The 11,815-nt window shown below is 40.1% G+C and overlaps 1 protein-coding gene across 2 annotated transcripts in view; it reads right to left on the reverse strand.

Annotated features, from left to right (window-relative positions):
- The window catches only part of LOC143268274 (interferon-induced very large GTPase 1-like), a 64,017-nt gene that overhangs the window by 25,072 nt on the left and 27,130 nt on the right, over positions 1 to 11,815 (reverse strand). The gene's annotated exons all lie outside the window — the stretch shown is intronic.

The following is an 11,815-nucleotide window of genomic DNA, read 5'->3' on the forward strand; positions in this document are numbered from 1 at the left end:
AAAAAAAAATCCCATCCTGCAGCTGAGAGATGATATGGAGAGTGGGCATTTATTTTCTATTAGTATAATGGAAGGATGACAGTTTCTGGGACTGAAAAGACGTGTTTGACCCATAATGTTCCTATTTACAAACTGTTTCCTTAGGAATAGTATTCTATGTAGCTTTTGTGTTTCTTGTATTTCTTGTGTTTCTATATAAAATAAGATGTAACTTATTTATTTTGTTAAAATTAATTATGTGAGATGTTTTATATTATTCAGGATGTAGCTGATGCTCAATAATTATTTTATAGTGCCTGCTATCTAGTCAAGGAAAATAATTAAAATACATAGACAACTATGACAAGATAAAATAAAAGGTTCATAGAAATTATGAGTTGAAAGTTAACATTGTATAGGAAGAATTAAAAGAATAATCAGGTTTGGGGCTGGGAAGAAGGCTCAGTGGTTAAGAGTATTTGCTGATCTTGCAGAGGACTCAGCTTTAGTTCCCAGCACTCACATAGTGGTTCACAACTGTCTATAACTTCAGGTCCAGGGGACCCAATGCCTTTTTATGGCCTCTGTGGGCACTGGATGAGCATGGTGTACTAATATACAGGCAAGAAAAATACCCAACACATAGAAATAAAAATAAATCCTTAAAAATGCTATTAAGACTACTTAGATTTTTGAAATCCTCTTTGAGTATAAAAGGGACGATTAGAAGCTGCCTTTATTATACATTGTATGACAACTGTATGGATAAAAGGATAGCTCTATCCCAAAGAGAAAAAGCGGAAGAACAGTGGGAATCATGAAGACAATGATATATCAGTTGAAAAATTGCAGAGAAAATGAAAGGGTGACTCAGAAAAAATGAATTAGTATTCCATGGCTCTATCCACACAGATTCAAAGCAGAAGAGTTGCATGAGAACTCTCAATCAGAGGAATCTGTGGGGACTGACCATTTAAGTGTAGGTTGCTGACTAGAATGTTCCCAAAATAAAGTTGGAAGAGATATCAAAACCAACTGGTAGAAAAATTGTAATGCAGAAACATAGGAAACATGGAAAACAAGTCAACATGACTTCTCCAGCAGATTACAACTCTTCAATTACCAAATCCATATATATTCACGTATATATGGGTTAATCTTAAACAAAAAATTCAAAATGTTATTCATGAAAGTGGTAATGACTTCAAAGAGGATACAAACACACCGATGAATGAAGTTAGGATTTTTTTTTATTGCTTTTCTATAACACCATGATCAAAAGCAACTTGGGGAGGAATAAGATATTTTACATCACAGATTACCACCAATCACTGAGGGAAGACAGGGCAGGAATTCAGGGCAGGAACCAGGAGGCAGGAACTGAAAAGAGCTATGAAAGAATGTTGCTTATAGGCTGGCTTCTCATGGCTTGCTTAGTCTGTATTTTTATAATACCCAGGACCACCAGCCTCGTGGTGGCACTGCCCACATTGAACTGGGCTCTTCCACATCAATCATCATTCAAGAAAATGTGCCACAGGCTCAACCACAGACCATTGTGGTGGGGTCTTTTCTTAACTGAGGTTCCTTCTTTCAAATGACTCTAACCTATATCAAGTTATAAAACTAGTCAGCACATTCAATAAATAAAATTAAAAAGCATGCAGTATAAAGCATGAGTGGTCAATGTAGTAAGTAGGTAGCCATTCCAGCTTTGACCTGGAAGTTTCAATCCCCATTGAGGCTTCAGTAATGGTCACACCTACAAGGCAGGGCTGAGAGAGGACACTGAAGATCTGAGATCCAGATGCGGGGGCTCTCTTGGTTCCTGGACCCTGGACGCTGAAGGTAAACCGAGCAGAGTTCTCCAGAGAACACCGCCGGACTGCACCTTTCCCAGACCCTGTAGCCTATCCCTTCACTTGTAAGTTACCCCATAAAATAAACCTCCCTTTTAACTATGTGGAGTGGCCTTATTAATTTCACCAATAGGTCAACTTTTTAGCTTCATGGGCCACACTAGACAAAAGAGAATTGTCTTTGTTCACACATTGAATATAAAAATACTAATAACCCTCCCCTGGGCTCCATATCCTGGACCAGAGTCTCCTCACCCCCAGCAGAAGACTCCTGCTCTAGAGGAGGCCATGCAGGTACTAGGAACTACATGTAAGATACCATAATTCCTATTAATACCCACTAAGTCCTGCCTGTCTGTGCCCAACAGCACCCTTACCATGGGCTCCATATCCCAGCTTATAATCTCTGCAGAAGACTCCTGCTGTACTGGAGGTCACATAGGTGTTAGGAATCCAAGTCCCCAACAGCATTTCCTCCACTGGGCTTCCTATCCAGGCCCACAATGTGGCAGATAACTCCTGTTATACCTGAGGCCATGAAGGTACTAGGAACCCCAGGTAAGATACAACTCACTGTCCACTAATATCTATTTTAACTCACCCAGCAGTCCCCAGTAGCACCCCCTTCTCTGGACTCCATATCATGGCTCACAACTCTGGTAGAAGATACATACTACTGGAGGCCACACTGTTATTAGGACACCAGGAACCTGAGGTACCAGCAACCCCAGGGACCACACCAGTTTCCAGAACCCCAGAAACAAAGTTAGCACCTAAAATCTCAGAGACCAAGAAGGCTACCAATACCCCAGTAGAGACATATCACTGAACCTGAAAACTCACTGGTCACCAGAACTACAGGTCACTCAGGCCAGAATATCAGAGAGAAAACAGAAATCAAGGGGAAAAACATCCAGAAAGCATCCCAAGTGGATCAAAGACCTCAACATAAATCCAGCTACTCTGAACCTGCTAGAAGAGAAAGTAGGAAATAGTCTTGAATGCATTGGCATAGGAGATCATTTCCTAAATATTACACCAGTAGCGCAGACACTGAGACAAACAATCAATCAATAGGACCTCTTGAAACTTAGAAGCTTTTGTAGAGCAAAGGATACGGTCAACAAGGCAAAGCGACAGCCTACAGAATGGGAAAAGATCTTCACCAACCCCACATGTGATAGAGGACTGATATCCAGAATATATAAGGAACTCAAGAAATTAGACATCAAAACGACCAACAGTCCAATTGAGAAATGGGCTTTAGAATTAAACAGAGAATTCTCAACAGAGGAAACCCAAATGGCTGAAAGACATTTAAGGAATTGCTCAACATCCCTAATCATCAGGGAAATGCAAATCAAAACAACTCTGAGATACCACCTTACACCTGTCAGAGTGGCTAAGATCAAAAACACTGAAGACACTTTATGCTGGAGAGGATGTGGAACTAGGAGAACTCTCCTCCACTGCTGGTGGGAATGCAAGCTTGTACAACCACTTTGGAAATCAATATGGCGCTTTCTTAGAAAATTGGGAATCAATCTCCCCCAAGATCCAGCTATACCACTCCTGGGCATATACCCAAGAAATGCTCAATCATACCACAAGAGCACTTGCTCAGCTATGTTCATATCAGCATTGTTTGTAATAGCCAAAACCTGGAAACAACCTAGATGCCCTTCAACTGAAGAATGGATAAATAAATTGTGGCACATATACACAATGGAATACTACTCAGCAGAGAAAAACAATGACATCATACGGTTTGCAGGCAAATGGATGGATCTAGAAAAAATCATCCTGAGTGAGGTAACCCAGACTCAGAAAGACAAATATGGTATGTACTCACTCACAGGAAGATGCTAGATGTGGAACAAGGATGACTGGATTGCTACTCACATCACCAGTGAGGCAACCTGGAAAACGGGACCCCAAAAAAAGACACGGAGAAATGGATGAGATCTACATGAACAGCCTGGTCATGAGTGGGAACAATGAAGGGCGACGGTGGAGGGAAAGAGAGTGGGAGATCCTAGCTGGATCAAGAAAAGAGAGGGAGAACAAGGAATAGGAGACCATGGTAAATGAAGACCACATGAGAAGGGGAGGAAGCAGAGAGCTAGGGAGGCCCACGGAGATCCACAAAGATACCCCCGCAAAAGACTGCTGGCAATGGTCGAGAGATGGCAGGAACTGACCTACTCTGGTGATAGGATGGCCAGACACCCTGATAGTTGTGCCATAAACCCCATCCAAGGACTGAGGAACCTGGATGCAGACATCCACGGCTGGGCCCGTGGTGGAGCACTGGGAGTCTAATTAGTGAGAAAGAAGAGGGTTTATATGAGCAAGAATTGTTGAAGCCAAGGTTGGATAAAGCACAGGGACAAATAACCAAATGAATGGAAGCACAGGATCTATGAACCAAAGGCTGAGGGGCCCCCAACTGGATCAGGCCCCCTGAATGGGTGAGACAGTCATTTGGCTTGATCTGTTTGGGAGGCAGCTGTGCATTGGTGCCGGGTCCTGGGCTTGTTGCATGAGTTGGCTGTTTGAATCCTGAGACTTATGCAGGGACACTTGGCTCGGTCTGGGAGGGGGGGAATGGACCTGCCTGGACTGAGTCTACCAGGTCGATCCCGGTCCTCTGGGGAGACCTTGATCTGGAGGAGGTGGGAATGGGGGGTGGGCTGGGGGGAGGGGGAGGGGTGCGAGAGGGGGAGAACAGGGGAATCTGTGGCTATTATGTTGAACTGAATGGTGTTGTAAAATAAAAAAATAAATAAAAAAAAATAATCTCACACCAGCAAAATCAAAAGGGAAGCAAACACACACACACACACCACCTCACACCACCACCACAATCAACAATAAAATAACAGCAATTAACAATCATTGATCATTAATATCTCCCAACATAGGTGTTCTCAATTCCCCAATAAAAAGATACAAGCTAACAGAATGGTTGTGAAAACAGGGTCCATCCTCCTTCTGGTGCATACACTTTAACATCAAAGAGACATTAACTCAGAGTAAAGGGTTGGAAAAATATTTTCCACGTGAGTGGACCCAAGAAGCAAGCTGGTGTAGCAATTCTAATATCTAAAAAAAAAAAGACTTGAAACCAAAATTAATTAAAAGAGATAGGGAAGGATACTTCATACTTATCAAAGGAAAAACCTACCAAGATGATGTTTCAATTCTGAACATCTATGGTCCAAATACAAACGCATCCACTTTTGTAAAAGAAACATCACTATAAGCATAAATAATACATCAAACCCTAGACATTAATAGTGGGAGACTTCAACACTCTACTCTCACTAATGGAAAGGTCATCCAGATAGAAACTTAATAGAGAAATAATGGAATTAACAGATGTTGTGACTCAAATGGACCTAACAGACTTCTATAGAATGTTTCCACATAAACCAAAAGAGTATACCTTCTTCTCATCACCTCTCAGAACCTACCCCAAAATTGGCCACGTACTTGGTCACAAAACAAATTTCAACAGTTACAAGAAAATTGAAATAACATCTGTACTTTGTCAGACCGCCATGGATTAAAGCTGGATTTTAACAATGATAAAAACAACAGAGAGACTATTAGCTCATGGGAAATAAACAATTCTCTACTGAATGACCACTGGGTCAAAGAAGAAACAAGAAAGAAATTAAGGACTTCTTAGAATTCAATGAAAATTGATGCGCAACATATGCAAACTTATGGGACACAATGAAAGAGGTGCTAAGAGGAAAGTTCATAGCACTAAGTGCCTTGATAAAGTAATTAGAGAGATCTCATACTAGTGACTTGACAGTACATCCTAAAGCAATGAAACAAAAAGAAGCAAACATATGCAAGAGGAGTAGATGGCAGGAAATAATTAAACTGAGGGCTAAAATTAATAAAATAAAAAGAAAGAGAACAATACAAAAAAAATCAATGAAACAGAGTTGGTTCTTAGATAAAATCAGTAAAATAGACAAATTGTTATCCAAACTAACTAAAGACAAAAAGAGAATATTCAAATTAACAAAATCAGAAACAAAAAGGGGGCATAACAACAGACAATGAAGAAATCCAAAGAATCATTAGGTCATACTTTAAAAACTTGTACTCCACAAAATTAGAAAATCTAAAAGAAATGGACAATTTTCTCAATAGATACCACTTACCAAAGATAAATTAATATCAGATAAAAAACGTAAATAGACCTATAACCCCTAAAGAAATAGAAGCATTCATTAAAAGTCTCTTAAGAAAAGCTCAGGGCCAGATGGTTTTAATGCAGAATTCTACCAGACTTTCAAAGAAGATCTAATATTAGTACTCCTCAAATTATTTTACAAAATAGAAACAGAAGGAACATTGCCAAATTCATTTTATGAGGCCATAGTCACCTTGATACTCAAACCACACAAAGACTCAACAAAGAAAGGAATTACAGACCAATTTCTTTCAGGATCACTGATGCAAAAAGTTCTCAATAAAATACTTGCAAAGTGAATCCAAGAACACATCAAGAAGATATCCATCATGATCAAGTAAGCTTCATTCCAAAGATATAGGGATAGTCATTATATGAAAATTTGTCAATGGAATCCACCATATAAACAAACTGAAACCACAAAACCACATGATCATCTCATGAGATGCTGAAAAGGCTTTTGACAAAAATCTAACACCCCTTCATGAAAAAAAGTCTTGGAGACATCAGGGATGTAAGGGACATACCTAAACATAATAAATGTAATATGCAGCAAGTCAATAGTCAACAGGAAATAAAATAGAGAGAAACTTAAAGCAATTATGTTAAAATCAGGGACAAGACAAGGTTGTCTACACTCTCCAATCTATTCAATATAGTACTTGAAGTTTTAGCTAGAGCGATAAGGGAGATCAAGGGAATACAAATTGGAAAGGAAGAAGTCATAGTATTGCTATTTGCAGATGATATGACAGTATACATAAGTGACTCCCCCCAAATTCTCTAGATAACTCCTACAATTGGTAAACACCTTCAGCAAAGTGTCTGGAGACAAAATAAACTTAAAAAATCAGTAGCCCATCTATATACAAATGAGAAATGGGTTGAGAAAGAAGTCAGGGAAACAACAACCTTCAAATAGCTACAAATAATGTAAAGCATCTTGGTGTAACTCTAACCAAGCAAGTGAAAGTCATGCATGACAAGAACTTCAAGTCTTTGAAAAAAGAAATTCAAGAAGATATCAGAAAGATAAAAAGATCTCCCATGCTCATTGATTAGTAGGATTAACATAGTAAAAATGGCCATCCTACCAATCTATAGATTGAGTGCAATCCCTTTAAAAAAATCAACACAATTCTTTAGAGACCTCGAAAGGATAATACCCGACTTCATATGGAAACATAAAAAACCCAGAATAACTAAAACAGTCCTGAATAATAAATGCACTTCTGGAGGTATCACTATCTCTGATTTCAAGCTCTACTACAGAGCTATAGTAATAAAAACTGTATGGTATTGGCATAAAAACAGACAGGTGGATCAGTGGAATAGAATTGAAGACCCAGATGTAAACCCACAAAATTATTCAATGGAAAAAAGAAAGCATCTTCAACAAATGGTCCTGATCTAAGTGGAACTCAGCATGCAGAAGAATGCAAATAAATCTGTATGTATCACCCTGAACAAAACTCAAGTCCAAATGGATCAAAGACCTCCACATAAGGAGGAGGAGTAGATGGCAAGGGGGGAGTAGGGAGTCAGGGGGAGGGAACAGGAGGACAGGAGGGAGGGGAAACTGTGTTCAGTATGTAAAGTAAAATAAAAAAATTGCATGTACACACACACACACACACACACACACACACACACACACACACACACACACACACAGAGGCCTCAGCATAAAACCAAATACACTGAACCTGCTAGAAGAGAAAGTTTGGAATAGTCTTGAACACTTTGTCACAGGACACAACTTCCTGAATATAACACTGATAGTGCAGGTACTAGGATTGACCATTAATAAATGGGACCTCGTAAAACTGAAAATCTTCTGTAAGTCAAAGAACACCATCAATAGGACAAAATGTAACCTACAGAATGGGAAGAGACCTTCACCAACCCCATATCCAAAAGAGGGCTGATTTTCAAAATACATAGAGAACTTAAGAAACTGGACATCAACAAACCAAATAATCCAATTTAAAAATGGAGTACAGATCTAAACCAAGAATTCTCAGTAGAAGAATCTCAAATGGCCAAGAAACGCTTAAAGAATGTTCAACATTGCCAGGTGGTGGTGGCACGTGCATTTAATCCCAGCATTCAGGAGGCAGAGCCAGGTGGATCTCTGTGACTTCTAGGCCAGCCTGGTCTACAGAGCAAGATCCAGGACAGGCTCCAAAGCTACACAAAGAAATCCTGTCTTGAAAAACCACACACACACACACACACACACACAAAAAAAAAAAAAAAAAAAAGTTTAATATCTTTAGTCACCTGGGGACTGCTAATCAAAACAACTCTGAGCTTCCATCTTATATCTGTCAGAATAGTTAAAATCAATAACACAAGTGCATGCGGGAGAAAATGTGGAGCAAGGGGAACACCCCTTTATTGATAGTGGAAGTGCAAACTTGTACAGCCAGGAAATCAATATGGTTGTTTCTCAGAAAATAGGGAATCAACCTACCTCAAAACCTAGCAATACCACTCTTGGGCATATACCCAAAGGACACTCTACCATACCACAAGGACACATGCTCAACTATGTTCATAGCAGCTTTATTTGTAATAGCCAGAAACTGCAAGTAATGTGATGCCCCTCAACTGAAGAATAGATAAAGAAAATGTGGTTTATTTACAAATGGAGTATTACTTATCTGTTAAAAACAATGACATAATGAAATTAGCTGGCAAATGGATGGAACTAGAAAAAAAATCATCATGAGTGAGGTAACCCAGACTTAGAAAGACAAACATGGTATGTACTCACTTATAAGTGGATATTAGCTGTAAAGTAAAGGAGAACCATGGTTCACAGACCTAGAAAAGGTAAGTAACATGGAGGTCTCAAAGAGGGACATAAGAATTTCCCTGGGAAGGGGAAATAGAGAATAGAGAGGGGATTGGGAAGGACCAAAACAGGAAAGATCTGGTTGGGGGAAGATGGAGAGAATAAGTACTTGGAGAGCTAACTGGAATTGGGGGTGATCTCAGGGTGATCAGAAACCTAGTGTGATGGAAATTCCCGGTAATCTATGATGAAGGTAACCCTAACTAAGATTCCTAGCAATGGGGAAAGCAGAGCCTGAACTAGCCAACTCATGTAACCAGGCAAGACTTTTAGTGGAGGGATTGGGACACCAACACAATACACAACCTTTAACCTACAATTTGACCTGCCTACAAGATGTGTTGGGGTATAGGTGGCACAGAAATTGTGGTAGTGGTACACCAATGACTGGTCTGGCTTGAGACACGAGCCATGAGAAATAGCCTACCCCTGACACTGCCTGCTACACTAGGATCCAGAGGCTGGATAGCCCAGGGACCTAGGATAGAACCAAACACAACTGGCAAAGAAAAAATAAATCAATGAAATGATTCATAAATGATATTCCACTATACTCATGGGTTTTTGCATAGCCAAATTGTCATCAAAGAGGCTTCATACAGCAACTAATGGAAATAGATGCAGAAACCATGAGCTAGACTTTAGGCTGAGCTCAGGGAATCCTTCTGAATAGATGACAGAAGGAATGTAGCAGCCAGAGGGGTCAAGGACACCACAAGAAGACTGATAGAATCAATTACCCTGTCTCTTAGGGGCTCACAGAGACTGAAATGACAACCAGAGAGTCTTCATAGGACTGACCTAGGCCCTCTGCATATACATGACAGATGTGTAGCTTGGTCTTCTTGTGGGACTCCTAACAGTGGGAGCAGGGGACTGTCTCTAGCTCTTTTGCTGGCTTTTGGGAGCCTTTTCCTCATACTGGGTTGCATTATCTAGCCTTCAACTTGATATGCCATGTTTGGTTGATATCCATGGGAGGCCTGCCCTCTTCTGAATAGAGACCTAGAGGTCTATATAGACAGGCAGTGACAAGGAGGTCATGCGGTTGGGTTTACAACCAATAAGAAGGCAGAACAGAAAGTCAATAAAAAGACAGACACACAGGAAGTAGGCCTTTTTCTCAGGGGAAGGACGGCACTGGCAGTGAAGGGTAAGAAAGGGTTTTTAGTCTCAGCTCTTAGCTACTGCTCTGACCCCTTGGGCTTTTAACTCTGCATTTGACTCTGTGTTTCTTATTTAATAAGACTGTTACATCTACAGAAGGAGGGGAAACAGTGGTTGGTTTGTAAAAAATAAATTAATAAATTAATAAAAATATTAATAAAAGTTGATATGAAAAATATCTGTGTATAATTTCACTACCACAGATAACCAAAAATAATCTCATGTAACAATCCTATGTGATTCTTATGAATTATCAAGCAGATCCTAAGTTTATAATCACTAAAAAAGAAAATGAATATATCTAAGAAGAAAAAAATGAATAAGAAAGGAAGACAGGGAGCTTCTAGGTATTATGGAGGAGAGGTTTATTGTAGATAAAAGGGAGAGCGTAGCCAGAAGCAGAGACAGAGACATCTGGGAGAGTCTGGAGTGAACATGGCCAGACTAAGCTGGGCCATGTGAGGAGAGTTGTTAGGGGAAAGGAGAGAGGTATAGAGGGTAGAAGGGCCTTGTACTCAGAGAGAAGCATCAAAAGGACTAGGAATGTTAATCATGCAGGGGTGTCTCCTCAGTGGAGGAGATAAAATCAAATACCTGCATTCCATCCAGAAAGCTGAGAGTAGAGGTTGTTAATGACCTGGCAATGTTTTTGCTATCTGTAGGGACAAACCTCATTCTAACTCCCCAGAATGATTATTCCAGACTCTTTAGGGGAGATGTCACATGTACTTTATGGCCTGCTGACCCCTATGCTATTGGTCAGGGACTACATTAGATTTCAGGCCTTTTAGCTACAGAACCTACCCTCATGGTGCCATGTACTTTGTGAGAGTTTTTATGTAGTCACACCTTAAGCTTTATTTTGCACCTGGAATTGGAAAGATTATAGGAATTGTTGCCTAGAGACTCTTGCAAATTCTATTGTTTAAAATATGCCTACAGTGTGATAGACTACTTGGCAATAGACTTCCCAAAGTCTGATCCAGGTTGAGGAAGTCAGTCTGCACCAGGTTTTCCTTCTCAGTTATTTGCATGTTTGCCTTCCTGTCTGACACCTGCAGGGAACCCCTTCTCCCCTCCAGGGAGGCAAGAGAGGATATCCATGAGCCAAGAGGCCAAAGAGGGCAAAAAGGATTGATATAGCCAAAGTGGCTGAGTTATATAGGGAAGAGCAGCTTGGGGAAGGGCAAGTCCAGCTCAGTTTCTGGGCTGGAGAAGTTTAGGGTAGGGGGTGAGATATGCCAGCCAGGATAACTCTGTAACTGGAAGGATTGAGGGATGCTGGGAGGACCTGTTGGCCAGGTCTGCTTTAATATATTAGATAGGCACCTCAGTTAGCTGTTTGTCTCTGGTTTGAGACTTAACACTAAGTAATAGAACTTCATCAGAACTTGATATTTTTGTTACAAAATAAAAGAGAGCAATATAAAAAAAACTAGTAAGATATTTGATATTATAGTTGAGAAAATGATACATCAATATCAGTTTGATGGATGTGGCTATAACTCTCAGTGGATTGTCAAGGTTCTTCTAATATATTTGGTTATAGTTTTATTTTTAGTGTACTTAATTCTTGACAATAATGGCTCATGGCTTTGGAGAGTGCTGTGGCTTTGGCAGAGGATCAATTTTGGTTCCAAGCACACATGTTGGGTGACATACAACTGCCGGTAACTCTAGCTCCAGGGGAATATGATTTCATCCTTTGGCCTCTGTGGGCAGCTGAACTCATGT

The sequence above is a fragment of the Peromyscus maniculatus genome, chromosome 1 (assembly GCF_049852395.1).
Source record: "Peromyscus maniculatus bairdii isolate BWxNUB_F1_BW_parent chromosome 1, HU_Pman_BW_mat_3.1, whole genome shotgun sequence".
NCBI classification, from domain to species: domain Eukaryota; kingdom Metazoa; phylum Chordata; class Mammalia; order Rodentia; family Cricetidae; genus Peromyscus; species Peromyscus maniculatus.